This window comes from Periplaneta americana, chromosome 10 (assembly GCF_040183065.1).
Source record: "Periplaneta americana isolate PAMFEO1 chromosome 10, P.americana_PAMFEO1_priV1, whole genome shotgun sequence".
Taxonomy (NCBI): domain Eukaryota; kingdom Metazoa; phylum Arthropoda; class Insecta; order Blattodea; family Blattidae; genus Periplaneta; species Periplaneta americana.
In genome coordinates this window covers 146019952-146032993 of record NC_091126.1, presented here as the reverse complement: position 1 = coordinate 146032993, position 13042 = coordinate 146019952, and the positions used below count along the sequence as shown (strand labels likewise).

The following is a 13042-nucleotide window of genomic DNA, read 5'->3' as shown; positions in this document are numbered from 1 at the left end:
CTTGCCTCCTCATCTATACCAATTTATTGTGCAAAGCAGACGTGGTAATAATACAAAATATCTGAATCAACGCAATGGCGTGATCCTTCAATTTGTTCTAGATGTTAGAAAGATTGGTCTCTATTATTACTTATCCTGCACGACATGGACACATAGCCCGAAAGCTATGTAACAGGAGGCCGAGGACTGTGACAGGCAGTGTTGAATTCAAACAATTTACCCCGGGGAAATTTATGCTATACCGGGCGGAGGTGGGATCGACAGAAAAAGAAACAATAATTCAGATCTTACCTACGAACAATAGAGGCAATCTTTGTAAAAAGGAACATAGAGAAATCGGGCCAATTAAATAAATAGAGCTTTCATTCGTTTGTATTTTTTTTAAATACTATGAAATGTTAATATAGGCATTCACTTAAAACTATTAATATTGTTACATAAAACATAGTGAATATGAATAGGTAATTATCGTTCTGTGTAAAATTGCTGCATAGCGCCTGGATAAGTTTTTTTTTTTTTCCATAACCTAAAATTTGGACAGTAATTGCTCACCGATTAAATTAGACAAATGCGTCTTACAGTAGCTTTTCTAAAGTTTTTAAAGAACAATGATACAGATACACTATTTGGTGTTTTTGAAGAGCTTCGAGATTATTTTAAAATATATTTCACAAAGTTTACAAAATGCACTACCCCAAAGCACAGACGAAATATAACCAAACATATTTATACTAATTAAAATGGAGAAGCCCGCCAATTTTCTCAATAATATTATAGTGTTATACATAGTGAGTTTGGAGGAAAGGTACATGGTTTGAGGTGTGATAGTATTGGTGATTCTGAACAAAAAAGTTTTTATGAACATATGTCCTGTTCTTAACGGTTTCGGAGAAAACTAATCGAAACCATGAGGAACGGGAAAATTGTGATGCGGTGTCTTTCATGACCAACTCATCGGACCAGTTATTTTAGATAATCGTCTTAACAGAGTACAGTATCTTCATTTCCTTCAGAACGTGTTACCAGAACACTCGTATGTACTCTCAGCACGATGGAGCTCCTGCACATTTCGAACGGCCAGTGACGCAGTATCTCAGTGAAACGTATCCAGGGCGTTGGATCGGTCGCGATGTAGTAATTTCTTGGCCACCGAGGTCACTGACCTTACTCCATTGGATTACCGTGTGTCGGGTTGGCTTAAGAGCGAAGTCTACAAGCGCAAAGTGGAAACAAAGGAGGAACTTCTCGCTCACATTTTACATGCTTGTGCTCAAATAAAGGAATGTCCGAATGTGCTCAGATCAGCATTGAAGTTGACGATGGACTCTTTGAACATGTTCTGTAAATAAAGTACACAAATGAACAGAACATATGGTAAAAATGTTTTAATTTACTATCACCTGCACTTTTCCTGTTCCTCATTGTTTCGATTAGTTTTCTCTGAAACCGTTAAGTACAGGACATATGTTCATATAAACTTTTTTATTCACAATCACCAATATTATCACCCCTCAAATCATGTACCTTTTCTCCGGACTCACCCTGTATTTTACAAAATATTTGAATATTTTCAACATTATTTCAAGGTGTTGAACATTTTCGGCGTAACATACCGTCTTAAAAACACCTAACAAATAACACATGGATATGAATACATACATGTACATTAAATTTCCAGTCATATTTAATTTTCCACCTTTTTTATGTCTGATTTTAAGTCCAACCGTTTTATTCATTGACTCACCACTAACAGTACTACATGAAAGTAACACAGGTGGAATTAGTGTTCACAGATAACATTTTCACTTAAAGGCGGTTCAGAATTTTCTTCATTAAATGCAACGGATGCACTTTCCATTGACTCCTCAATACTTACGCCTTTTCTATTTAAGAAGGGTAAACCTTGTCTGTTGTTTTGTCATCATACACTGAAATATTTATATTTACTCGATATGCTTTAACTATTTTAGTAAACAAGATTATTACATTTGCTAAACAAAAGTAACACTGAAAACTACCCCAATAAACACACAGTACACCTAACTGCTTAATGTAATAATTACGACTGAAAATGTAGATAGTTTAAATTTCAACCAATCTAGTTCGGCAGGCTGAATCAGGTATGCTAATTGTCTCACCAACTAGCCTTTCCTAAAACCACTTACAATAAATAAAACACCAGCTTCAAGGAAACAGCTACCTAAAATTCTACATAACACAATTTATTTTAGTTACTGAAAAGACATATCAAATTGAAATGCAATATTTATGTAAATACTACTTTTAGTTAAGGTATACATCGTCTCTACAAATATCAGATTTCTTCAAAATTTTGGTAAATAATATTTTACCTCGTCTGGAAGCTCATTTATTCTTACTTACTTACTGGCTTTTAAGGAACCCGGAGGTTCATTGCCGCCCTCACATAAGCCTGCCATTGGTCTCTGTCCTGTGCAAGATTAATCCAGTCTCTATAATCATATCCCACCTCCTTCAAATCCATTTTATATTATCTTCCCATCTACGCCTCGGCCTCCCCAAAGGTCTTTTTCCCCTCCGGCCTCCCAAATAACACTCTATATGCATTTCTGGATTCGCCCATACGTGCTACATGCCCTGCCCATCTCAAACGTCTGGATTTAATGTTCCTAATAATGTCAGGTGAAGAATACAATGCGTGCAGTTCTGTGTTGTGTAACTCTCCATTCTCCTGTAACTTCATCCCTCTTAGACCCAAATATTTTCCTAAGCACCTCATTCTCAAACACCCTTAACCTATGTTCCTCTCTCAAAGTGAGAGTGCAAGTTTCACAACCATAAAGAACAACCGGTAATATAACTGTTTTATAAATTCTAACTTTCAGATTTTTTGACAGCAGACTGGATAATAAAAACTTCTCAACCGGATAATAACAAGCATTTCCTATATTTATTCTGTGTTTAATTTCCTCCCGAGTATCATTTATATTTGTTACTGCTACTCCCAGGTATTTGAATTTTTCCACCTCTTCAAAAGATAAATTTCCAATTTTTACATTTCCATTTCGTACAATATTCTCGTCACGAGACATAATCATATACTTTGTCTTTTCGGGATTTACTTCCAAACCTATCTCTTTACTTGCTTCAAGTAAAATTCCTGTGTTTTCCCTAATCGTTTGTGGATTTGCTCCTAATATATTCACGTCCTAGTTTTCAAAGATATATGACTTGTAGGATAAACATGCCTATTTTCATACACTTGCCATCTTCTCGTAAGAAGTGAACAGAATCCAACCCAATGGATGTCCCAATCACAGAATAGAATTTTTCACGGTGCTGCCAACTATACCGGAATTCCGAGCTGAATTTGATCCTGGTGAGAAGGCACGGCGAAAACGTATCTACTTTTACATTTCAACCCTTTTTTATATTTTCTGTAGGAAAAGGGTTAAAAACGTGAGTACGTTTTTTTTTTCAGACCTGACAATGTTAGCTAACTGTTGCTAGCATTGTCTCATACAAACGCAGAAATAGAAAGAGATTTTTATGATGGGTTATAAAAAATAACAAGAAAGAGAAATTGCTTAAAATCCCGAAACCTTAGTGACCTAAGAGTGAAGTTTGATTTACCAACCAAAAACAATAGCTGCTTGTCTTACCCAATTACTGATGATCGTATCAATAATTTAGTGGAAGTATGTACAGAACCTGAAACAAAATTTGGATCACCTGAATATTTCAAATACCAATTATAACATACTAAGCATGCTCAGTAAGCATCGAGCATAAACAGTATGTTATAACTGGAACTTGGAAAATTCAAGTAGCTCAAAATTTGTTTGAGTCTGTACCAGTTTGAAAGAAATAAACATGATTAAATTAACTTCGTCCGATGAAAAAAAGCTTCGTTCTTCAGTTACTGCGTTGCAATACTTTTATACTTTTACCTGAAGCCATTTAAACAATTCCGCCCAATTTTAATACAATTTATTGCGTAACAAGGAGGCCTACTATAAATAAACACAGTCAACAATAGCGACGACGACGTCACGAATGGAGTTAAAATATCGTAACGTATACTTTCAGGATCCACTTCCAGTAAAAAAAAAAAAGACAGCAGATCTCACAATGAAAAAAAAAGATTTGGTTGTTTTGCACATCATTTTTACTTGTGTAGCGGACCGTAGAGAAATTTCGTCAGGGGCGTAGCGACATTTTGACTTTTGTATTGGCAGTACTGATTCTTCATAATCGCCTAATGTGGACAGAGGCGGAGATGTCTTCATGCTAAAACGCGTGAGGTTAACAATAAAAAATATTTGTATTGTAGGTTAGGTTAGGTGACAGGAACTGCTCTCACTCACACAGGTACAGGTGCTTATTGGGCATCTCTAAGCACTTAAGCTTAAACATTTTGTGCACCCGTGATGAAATGGATTGCATATTGACCGTGTTGCCCTGCTAAGCCAGCCTCAACACCCCCTGCACACGCGTTCCTTTCTAGTTATTAGTCCGCATACTGTATCTTTGGTGATAATATACCAAACCCCATAGATTTGCATGAGTTTTCACATTCCCATCAGGAAAGTGCGATCCTGCGGGATCCGAAACATCTTATGCAGATCTTAGAATGGACTAGAATTCGCCGTGAGTGCCATCTGCTTATCCTTGGACTAACCGTGAGGAACATTCACTACGGCGGACGAACGATTCAGCGTCATGCAAATAGAAGTAGTGCTCTATTTTTTGAGACGGATATGGTTTTGGGTTTTCAGGAAAAAATCAAGACTTTTTTGTCGCAGAATCTTAGCCACATATTAATTCCTTCCCGTACTGAACTGTGATATGTCGTGGGATAAACGGTGAGCCCTCAGAAAATACCTCACAAATTTGGCTTTGCTCACCACAAATAACTTTGCCGTCACCGAAATTTGAACTAGGGGTACGTGGTCGTCGTAAAAAAAGCGCTCTGCCAATTGAGCTACAGAGGCGGGTTGCCATTTTAATAACATGGTTTCATCCTCCATTCACCACGTTCGAAGAATTTGTGAACACGGCAAACACATTTTTCAGTGTCCCAGCGGGGAAGTGTCAGTTGCGTCCTCGTAAATTCATTCATTCATTATTAACACTACAGCCCATGAAGGGCCTTGGCTTCCTTAATCAGTAGAAACCATTCATCTCTATCTTGAGCCCGTTGTCTCCATCTCTTGCATCCAACTCTCCGCAGATCATCCTCCACATCCTGAAGCCACTTCAGCCTTGGTCTTCCTCTCTTCCTTAATCCTTCTGGGTGTCCATATAATGCCCGTTTAGGTAATCGGCCCTCTGGCATACGTTCAAGATGTCCCAACCATCTAAGTCTGCCTTTCTTAATGAAGGAAACTATACTCGGTTCTCCATACAGTTCCATTAGTTCTTTATTTGTTCTATTTCTAAACTGATCATTTTCAAAATGGGGACCATATATCTTTCTCAGAACTTTTCTTTCCCAAACTGCTAGCATATTTTCGTTATTTATTGTTAAAACCCAAGCTTCGCTAGCATATGGAACCACTGGTCTTAGAATAATTTTATAAATTATTTTCTTTGCAGATCTGGATAATGAACTGAGTTTAAATAGTTTTCCAAGCCCAAACAGGCACCTATTACCGGTCATTATTCTTGTCTTTATTTCTGAGGATATATCATTATTGTTTGTAATCATTGTACCTAAATATTTAAAACCTGTACAATTTTCAAAATTATGGTGATGAAAGACCACATTGTCCTGCATTTGTATCTCTCTTCTGGATGTTTTCATATACTTGGTTTTTCTTTCATTTATTTCCAAACCAAGCTTTCTCGCTTCTTCCTCAAATTCTCGTCCTCGTAAATATGTTGACGAAAAATTATTACGTCAGTTGCGTCCGGAGTTTTAAAAATATGTACGTCAGTTGCGTCCGGGGATTTTGAAATACATACTTCAGTTGCGTCCACAACTACCTACCGGTTTAGGATGTTATGTTACCTTCTTAAAACTAATATAGTCCAAGGACGCGTTCTGCGACAAGATAAGACAAAACCAAGCACTATATAGAACGCGTTCTACGACAAGACAAAACCAAGCACTGTACAGAACGCGTTCTAGGCCTACTACAATGTAAAGGTTAAATTGAAAACACGTAAAGCTTTGGTTTTTCTGAACCGACGCATGCGAGTTGCGAGGTGTAAGGCCCGCTTCCCACAAATCCGGACTACACGAAAAATAGTGAGTGGTTTCTATAACTGCGAGGTGCGAGGTCTGCGTACCTCGCAGCTATAGAAGCCACTCACTATCTCTCATATAGTCCGGATTTGTGAGAGGTGGGCCTCACACCTCGCAACTCGCATGCGTCGGTTCAGAAAAACCAAGGCTTAAGAGTTATGCACCTTTATTTGTGATCGATGGATTCAAATTTAGACATCACAACGATCCACATAACAATATTTCACGTTGGGCATGCTGCATGAAATCTTTTAAATGTTTCATAAAGTTAAATGTTAAAAATTAAATCATTGAAAGTAATCAAGAACACAACCATAACAAATCAGACCAAGTGTTAATCAACATTATAGGCAGAATCTGCAGCAAAAAAATGATGACTAATATCTGCGAGTAATTTCATTCAAAACTTAATAGTCTTTTATTTTATACTGCTCACCCAAAACATTAACCATTTTATACTAGTTTTAAAAGAAATACAAAGCGAAACATACTTAAAACTACGTACTGATAGAGCTCTGCCATTTAAACAGCCAAGGAGGGAGAAAGAAGCTTTCATTCGTAAAAAAAACATGATTGATATGCAGCAAGATGATATAACAAGATTAGATTTCATCCGTAATCTATCATTTAGGTTTCAACCAATACGATTGTAATTTTACGGTGAAAATGCAACTCATGAATTTTAATACATTTTATGGTGAAAAATGACACTACCAATATTGTACGGTCAAGATGTCACAAACAACATTTTTAACTTACCTGTAACGTTTAAATTGGTGAAGTTACACCCAATCCTAAGTTTGTAAAATGGGAAAGGACGCAACTGCTGCTTGATCCAAAAATATAGGGACGCAACTGACGTATAAAACTGGCCGCTGGCAGCAATTGCCTGTCCCCGGTTCCAGCCAACTACAACTACAATAAGTCTCCATTCAAAATGCGATCTCTAACGTAGATTTACCGTTGACACGAAAGCTAGAAGCCATGCTATTGCAATGCAACCATTCACAACATATTCACATGCTACAAACTGCCGCAAAATTAAAAGCTCTAAACATTTATATTCACGTAAAAACGAAGCCAATCACAAGACAGGTGTAATGCGGTGACGGAGGTCGAGAGTATAGAATTGCGTTGAAGAAGACAAACACTACGGACACAGTGGCTTCCTTTGATATTTATTTATTAGGAAAATAGCTTTACGTCTACTGTATATGGTACAAGAAACAAAACAATAAGATTCACATCCAATAGCAGCTAGCTTAAAATATGACGGTAAATATTACACATATTAACCATTTTGAATCGCCTGTAAAATGTTTTGCGTGTTGTGCATGCATTGAAGTTATCTTCGTGAGGTTTTATCTTGAATCTAATAATTTCTGCTATATTATAGGGACTGTACTGTCTAAAGAGAATATAGAGCATTATGTTGCAATTTCCATTTGCCAGTCCAGAACGAAGCGTTTTGAGAGATCGGTACGCCACAGAAAAGAGAGCAATAGAAAATCTATGAAGCAGTAGAGCAGGTGCCTCACAAAGCCGTTATAGTTGATGGCTAAAATGAGTTTTCAGGAAAAAGTTAAGACTTTTCTGTCGCAAAACCTTAGCCACGTATTAATTCCTTCTTTTTCCACTTCTATATTGTAATAAGCCGTTTTTTTCTCTACTACCCATAATATATTACGGCACTTGTTCGTCTGTAATGCCTTTCATAATGTAGTAAATCATTGCTTTCTTTATATTCTGAATGTATTGTGGTATACTGTTCAGAATATTAAGAATGCAACGATTTGCTACGCAAACAACTAAGTGCTGTAATACAGTACATTATGGCTAGTAGAGAAAACCACGAAAGTTGTACATTATTATGAAAGAAAAATGAAGAGCAGTTAAATGACACAATACATTCGGAATGCTAGAAAAGTAATTACGTTTTAATTTAGCTACATTAATAACAATACAAGAACAAGCTAGTAATATAATATATTATGAACAATAGAGAAACAAAGAAATGTTGCAGTATATTACAGGGTACGAATTGTAGAAAAGGACCACATGCTACAATATGCAATGAAAAGTAGAGAAAAAAGTAGTGCTGCTTTACATTAACAATAGTATAAAAGCAAGGAAGTTTTACATTACATTAAGAATACCTCGTATAAAATAAAAATTCTGTTAGGCCTACATTACAATCAAAATAGTATGGAAACAAGAAAATGCTACATTACAATACAAATATTACAAAATAAATGAAGTAATAATTGCACAGAGTGAATACTAAATGCCATCTTTGAAGAATGGGCCTTATAGAGGATACTATGTCGATGAAATTCGAGATAGGAACCGTGATGTTATGATGATCAGTTATGGAGATATTAGAGACAATACTTAGAAGCAGTGCTATCATGGAGGCCACAATGGACCATACATCATATGGGAATCTACAATTTGTTTACTTAATCGTATGGGGAAAAGAAAATTTTGTCTGTATGGAGCCAAACAGCATATGAGTGCCTAAGTTTTCTACGGGGAGACATGTACAGACCTTACAGTAGATCATCTCTTGCTGTTCCTAATGTATTTTGTTTGATATTCATAAACAAAAATTGTCCACCTCTGCAGCACAGGAATCCAGAATTATATAAAGTAATGGTTGAAAAAGAAAAAGTGCTGCAAATACACACTCCAAGATTCATCGAGACAAGTATGCATCTAAAGTGGGGCTACATGGTGTATTCTTTAAATCAAGCTTGCTGTACAATTAAAATGTAAAGAAAAAACAATTTCTTTACTTCTTTAATATTAAAAAATCATTAAATGACAATCGGAGTGTTAGAGAGAGGAGAGTAAAATATATTTCAAGGGAGAAAATAAGGGATGGGGCGTATGGCCAAGAAAAAAATTACCATGACAGCACTGCCTAGAAGTCAAATTGGATAGCAAGTAGTAATTGGAGTTAAATGTCAAGAATACAATAACGATGTGATGTATGCGACTTGTATCTGTCCCTGAAATGGTTGGGTTTCTTGACTTCAGCGCAACAACTGAGAAGAAAATAACTGTAGCAGGTTTGTCTTCAAGTACTGTACAGTGAGTTCTCTGTGCAGTGTCCTAGTACAAATTGATATTACAATACATATCTGTTTCGTATTGTGAAGTAAGGTAAGCACGTGATAGTTACATTGCGTATGCCAAGCACGGTTTTCAAAGCGTGCTGCGCGACCCACCCGTTGTCGGCGTTGAACTAAATCCTAGCAAACCTGTGTACGCGGTGCTTGGAGTGACGAAAGTGCAATTTGCAAGTGCGAGATGTTCGATGAGGATATGTGGGAGTTACAGCCTGAGCTTAAAACAGTGCATACAGAAGAGTTACGTACTTACTTGTGGCTTTTAAGGAACCTGCAGGTTCATTGCCACCCTCATATAAGCCCGACATCGGTCTCTATTCTGAGCAAGATTAATCCAATCTCTACCATCATATCCCACCTCTCTCAAATCCATTTTATATTATCCTCCCATCTACGTCTTGGACTCCCCAAAGGTCTTTTTCCGTTCGGCCTCCCAACTAACACTCTATATACATTTCTGGATTCGCCCAAACGTGCTACAGAAGCGTTACTTACTTATCTACTGGCTTTTAAGGAACCCGGAGGTTCATTGCCGCCCTCGCATAAGAACGCCATCCGTCCCTATCCTGAGCAAGATTAATCCAATCTCTATCATCATATCTCACCTCCCTCAAATCCATTTTAATATTATCTTCCCATCTACGTCTCGGCCTCCCCAAAGGTCTTCTTTCCCCCGGCCTCATAACTAACACTCTGTATGAATTTCTGGATTTGCCCATACGTGCTACATGCACTGCCCATCTCAAACGTCTGGATTTAATGTTCCTAATTACGTCAGGTGAAGAATACAATGCGTGCGGTTCTGTGTTGTGTAACTTTCTCCATTCTCCTGTAACTTCAACCCTCTTAGCTCCAAATATTTTCCTAAGCACCTCATTCTCAGACACCCTTAAACTATGTTCCTCTCTCAAAGTGAGCGTCCAAGTTTTACAACCATAAAGAAGAACCGGTAATATAATTGTTTTATAAATTCTAACTTTCAGATTTTTTGACAACAGACTGGATGATAAAACCTTCTCAACCGAATAATAACAGGCTTTTCCCATATTTATTCTGTGTTTAATTTCCTTTCGAGTATCATTTATGTTTGTTACTGTTGCTCCCAGACAGAAGCGTTACCCACGGAAATAATACTTGCCCCATTAGACAATTGGGAAAAATTGTAAGATAGATTATTGGTTCCTATCTTATTTATGTATGTTTTGACGTAGTCTATTACGCTCTGGTCTGCGAAGACGATATTTAGATTTTACCCTATATAAAACACAGTAGGAAATGGGAAGTTTTACATTTAATCAGGAATAGCATAAATGCGAATCTTACAATGCATTATAGTAGTAAAAGAACAAAATAGGGTTTGCTTTACCTCAAGAAAAATGGAAAGAGATAGCGATGTTACATCACATTAAGAACAGCAAAAACAATGAAGTACCTACATAATGGGTATTATAATATCAAGGAAGTTTGAACTACATTAAAAAGTTTAACTAATTATTTTAAATATGTGGCTTAAAGCCATTGCACTGCCATTATAATTAATTATTTAGTAAAGAAGTGTTACAGTTAATTAATAATAATATTTAAAAACTACTAATTGTTATATTATATTTGAAATAGTATAAAAAAAGAAAGCTCTCGCAATATTTTATGAATAGAAGAAGAGCGAGGAAGTATTGAAGTGCTACATTAATATGAAAGGAAAATGTGCCAAAAATAGGTTAACAGTAGGATAGCTTAGAAGTGCAATAATCCATTACGAATTGTAACAAAGCAAGAAGTGCTGCAAAAGAAAATTAAAAGAAATTAAGGGAGTCCCATATAAGATTGAGAACTAAGACACCGTCTCATTTCCCAGACAGTAGTTAACAGGAAATGTTGTCCAAAACTGAGCTCAGGCGTGGGCACAAGTCATGCTCGTTTTAATTTCCAGCTTGGGTTTAATTCCGAGGAATTCTCCAACTGTAGGACAAATGTTAGGTAATTCCATGGGGAATCCTCGGACTCATGTACCCAAATTCAATCTCGCTATCACCAATTTCTCCCACGCATTTAACACACCGTCTTTAAAATAATCAATTTAATAAAATAGTAAGCAAATAAAGCATACAATGTACCACTAAGTTAAGATTGTCTAAAAAGTAATGAAGTGTTATATTACATTAAGGTTACTGCAAAAACAGTGAAGTGAAAGCAGAGAACTGTTACATTTCATTAATATTAGTAGTAAAGTAATGAAGTTTGACTCTATACTACATTAGAAATGGTAGAAAAGTAATTAAGTGTTATATTGCACTAAGAATAGTACCAAAGCAGTGAAGTGAAAGCACAGAACTGTTACATTTCATTAATATTAGTAGGAAAGTAATGAAGTGTGACTATACTACATTAGAAATGGTAGAAAAGTAATGAAGTGTCAAAGTGCATTAAGATTATCAGTAAAGTAATCCAGAGTTAAATTACATTAATATTAGTAGGAAAGTAAGGAATTGTAATAGTGCATTAATATTAGAAGAAAATTAATTGCTATATTACATTAAAATGTTAGAAAAATAAAGTAGTATTACATTACATTTAAACCAGCAAAAATAGTAATGAAGTGTTATATTGATTTAATATTATTCAAGTACAAATTTAATGAAGTGTCATATTACATCAAGAGCAGCCCGAAAGTGATGAAGTGTCATGCTGCATTAAGTTTAGTAGAAAAAATAGTAAAGTGATATATTTATTTTATTAATATTAGTAATTAGTATTTTGTAAAGAATAGTAAAAAAATAATGAAGTGTTATGTTAAATTTCATTCATTCTTCATTCATTGTGTTCTGTCCAAGGGCAGGTCTTTCACTGTAAACTCAACATTCTCCATTCTTTCCCATTTTCCGCCTTCCTCTTAGTCTCCGTATATGATCCATGTATCTTAATGTTGTCTAGCATCTGATATCTTCTTCTGTCCCGAATTTTTCTTCCGTTCACCTTTCCTTCCAATGCATTCTTCAGTAGGCAGTTTCTTCTCAGACAGTGACCCAACCAATTCTTTTTTCTCTTCCTGATCAGTTTCAGCATTATTTTTTCTTCACCCGTTCTTTCTAGCACAGCTTCATTTCTTATTCTGTCTGTCGATTTCACACGCTCCATTCTCCTCCATGTCCACATTTCAAATGCTTCAAGTCGTTTCTTTTCACTTCGTCGAAATGGCCATGTTTGCCCCCGATACAATGTCATATTCCACACAAAGCACTTCACTCGTCTTTTCCTAAGTTGTTTTTCTAGAGGTTCGCAGAAGATGCTTCTTTTTATATTAAAAGCTTCCTTTGCAATTTTATTGTTATCCTACTTTTGGCTTCTTGGCAGCAGCTCACATTACTACTTATATATACATCCCAAATATTTTAAGCTGCCCACTCATTCCACTGCCTCCATTCGAATTTGGAAGTTTAACTTCTTTAGGTTTCTTCCGATAACCATGATCTTCGCTTTGTTTCCACTTATTTTCATCCCATATTGCGTAAAATGTCATTTAGCATGTCCCTTAGTATCGTCTCCTCTTCTGCTAACAACGCCATATCACCAGAAAATCTTATGCACTTTATTCTTCTTCTTCCACTTGAATCTCTCCCATGTTCTGGAAACAGTTCTTCATAAAATTCTCTAAGTAGATGTTGAATAGAGTGATAAAGGGCAT

At 36.2% G+C, this 13042-nt stretch overlaps 1 protein-coding gene across 4 annotated transcripts in view; it reads right to left on the bottom strand.

The window, feature by feature from the left end:
* The window catches only part of LOC138708076 (uncharacterized), a 107400-nt gene that overhangs the window by 68024 nt on the left and 26334 nt on the right, over positions 1-13042 (bottom strand). The gene's annotated exons all lie outside the window — the stretch shown is intronic.